This window comes from Daucus carota, chromosome 9, assembly GCF_001625215.2.
Source record: "Daucus carota subsp. sativus chromosome 9, DH1 v3.0, whole genome shotgun sequence".
In the NCBI taxonomy this organism is placed as follows: Eukaryota; Viridiplantae; Streptophyta; class Magnoliopsida; order Apiales; family Apiaceae; genus Daucus; species Daucus carota.
Window position 1 is genome coordinate 37,021,178 of NC_030389.2, and position 3,522 is coordinate 37,024,699.

The 3,522-nt window shown below is 30.6% G+C and overlaps 1 long non-coding RNA gene across 2 annotated transcripts; it reads left to right on the forward strand.

Moving 5' to 3' along the window:
- The first annotated feature begins 1,302 nt into the window (after positions 1–1,302).
- Positions 1,303–3,522, forward strand: LOC135149372 (uncharacterized). 2 transcript variants are annotated; one of them, XR_010287818.1, is made up of 3 exons: positions 1,303–1,633; positions 1,712–1,837; positions 3,173–3,522. It is a non-coding gene; the product is annotated as an uncharacterized LOC135149372 (long non-coding RNA). The 2 variants fall into 2 exon arrangements; XR_010287817.1 differs by having other exon boundaries at positions 1,303–1,837.

Sequence of the window (3,522 nt, forward strand, 5' to 3'; positions counted from 1 at the left end):
AAAATTTTTTGATTTTTTTAATACATGAATAATATTGTTAGTTCTCAACATCCGTACAGTTGGATCATCGAAAAAATATTTAAAAATTAATATAGAGCTTCTCTTATACATAACAAAGATTCTATCCAGTACTTTATAAATTATAAACATAAAACACATACTAATACGTACGAAGTCCAAATTTGTCTTCGTATTACAAATGAACAATACATATTTGCATATATGCATAATATAAATATATTTTTTAATACAAAGAGTACAAAAACAAGAATTGATCGAGGAAATGCGAATTTTTAACTCATAAAAATGAAAATTTATTATACAACAATTTCCTTCCCATAAACCGTTGTCTACACTACTTTTATACAACGGATTATCCCTAAAGCGTTGTTTGAGTCTAATTTAGACAATGGATTATCTTACAACGGTATAACTTCCGTAACAGTTGTGTCATTTTCAATGATACAACATAAGTGCGTATAAAAACCGTTGTCTGTTAGACGCTACAGGACAAAAAATACCTTTTTGCAATAAGACAAATTTTACGTTTGACTAGTATTGTTAAAAAAACATACAAAATTATAAACATAAAAAATTTTGTATTTTTATACATGACTAATATTGTTAGTTCTAGACATCCGTACGGTTAGATCATCAAAAAAAATAATTTATAAATAAATATAGAGTTAATCGTATACATAACAAAGATTCTATTAAGTACTTTATAAATTGTAAACATAAAATACATACTAATACTCACGTCCGAACTAAAAAATTATCTTCATAGTACAAATGAACAATAGATATTTACATATATATGCATAATATAAATATATTTTTTAATACAAAGAGAACCAAAATATATTTTATTTCCACATCAACAATTACTCCGATAAAGGAATATAGGACATGGGTCACGCCAGAAGGAGTAATATTGTTACATGATTAATGTTAAAAAAAATTAAAAGATTATTTTTCTAATTTTCTTATATATCTACATCAACAATTACTAGGATCAATTATTTTGTTTACTAGACACAATAATTCTAATATTTTTTTGTTAAAAGATCGTATATGATAATTATAAAATATTTATTTTTGATATCACTAAACTATTATATACTTAGAATTCTATTTTTATGATATTTTGATAATTAACTATATATAAATATTTGGAAAGTTCATTTTTTTTTCATAATTCACGACACAATATATTAAAATATAATATGTTTATTATTCATAATACAATTTTTTTATCTCAAACTTTGGAGCTGAGCATTTCATTCACCCCACATAATTTTTTGTTTCCCCCCTTCAACATCCGCTCAAATTTTCGTTTCCCCCTCTTTGTATCTTTCTTCTTCTTCATCTCTAGTTAGCAGGTCCAAGGCTTTTCCCCCTTTATGCTTCTCGCTCTTCGGTTTCTCTTTTCTCTTCCCTTCTCTCTCTGGCCATCTAGCTCTATTCTCTTCTCATAATCTCTCTCTCTCTCTCTCTCTATGTCTCTTCTCTATCCAGCTCTCTCTTCTCTTCTCAATTTATATTTGTATGCCTCCCAAATCAAAAGAAAAGCCCAAATCGGCCGTCGCTGCTGCCGCCGAGTGCGAACAAATCGTCAAGCTCTCAGATCAAGGTCGTTTTTCATATTAATTATATCTGTGTTTTTTCTTTATTATATGTGATTTTGAGATTTTTCCTGGTGTCTGGATAGTGTTATCTGTAGCTCCTGGTGATGAAGATGCGTTATGATGCAAAGTTGTGGTGTTAATTAAGTGCGATAAGATCGATGAAGCCCTCGGTTATTCCCAAGCTTCCCGATGATTTTAACTATTTCAAGGTATTTGTAATTTACTATTTTCTGTGTTAATGTTTGATTGATTTTAGAGTTTGGTTATTTTGGATAGTTGTTTATTTATTCAACATTTTTTTGGTATATATAGTCCGATCTGTAGTTGATTCATTGTTTTTATGAAATATCCTTCAACCCGTTTTTCCAGACTATGTTATTGTTCTTAATACTGGACATTGTAAAGTGAATTGTATCTGTAGGACATTTGGTCCAAATTGTACTGTTGTCTTGTTTGACTATTGTTCACTTTCCTTCCTGCTTGATTTCTTTTTGGCTATTATACGAACTTCATATTATGATTGTTGGAAGATGCTTTCTGTTTTGCATAGTTACTAATGCAGAGTCACTTTAACTTGCTTTGAAGATGCCATTTTCTTTATAATCTATATGTCTACAATATAATGAAGCTTGAATAATAAAGCAAAGAAAAGAATTAGTCAATTTTTTGTTCATACAAATAATTTCTTTTACAGTACGAGACCTGTGTAGAATAAGAAAGCTCTTTCTATCACTCTTGATACTTGTTCATATATAGTAGCATCTATAGCCAGAACATTGCATGTGATGTTTCCCCCCACATTAAACGGAGCCACTATTAGAGGATACAAGATGAAAATGCCACTTCTCTGATTCTATCTGATTAAAGTACTTTCGTGCTAGTTATATAATATTGCAAGATCACGGAAAATAATGTCAGTAATTGCTGCTGATGCCTAGTAATCTTTTTACATATTGTTCTATCTTAAATGCTTTGCAGATTTGCTTTTTTTTAAGATTGAGCGCATAAATGTTAACATTTGAAGTTAAATCCTAAAGGAAGTAGACCATACATTAGAGCCTTTAGGAACAAATCCTTTTTGACTGCCATGTTAAGACCTACAGAAACATGGTTTGTGACTTTCTGCAGAGTGTTGTAGGCGATCAAAGCCTGTTACTAAGATGATTCAAGATAAATTTATTAATAATCTTATAATGTATAGTGGATGTTTGTCCGCTGTAGAAGGTTTCCTGTAAGATTTGATCTTAAGTTTAACAGATTGTTTAGCTTCATTACAATAGATCAGGTTTGTTAGATGAATTGAATTGTTTCATAATAAATGACCCTTGTACAACTCTATGAGGTGAATAAATAGTATTTCGAGTTGTTATTTTTGTTGCAGCTTGGGTTTGTTCTGTTCAAGGAACAATATAATCTTCTAGTTAAGCCGCAAGAACTTGTTCCTAATAAATCGACTTATATTGCAAAGCCCTACTGGTGACAAGTTCTTTGTTATATTTTTTTCCCTAATAAATCGACTTATATGAATTATTACTGCTTTGCAGAGATGAATTTGACTCTGGTCCTGTTTGAGCGGCAAGTTCATAGGGGACTAGGAAGGTCTCAGCCGTGTAACTCAGATTGCGAGAGAGAAATATGGGAAATCTATGGCTGATTCTTACGTGTCTGTCCTTAAACAGCTCCAAGACTCTAACGCTAGGAGTTATTATTTTTCTGGAAACAATGATGGAGGTCAAACTCCAATAAGTTGCTCATCTTGCGAGGCGCTTTTTGTTGGCTTCTATGTACTATGTACATGCTCTTGTCAGTTGTGTGAAACATTACAAGATTTAAATTTTTGTATGTGGTTGTATGTTGTTACTATAGTTGGTAATGAAAACTTTTGTTACTAATT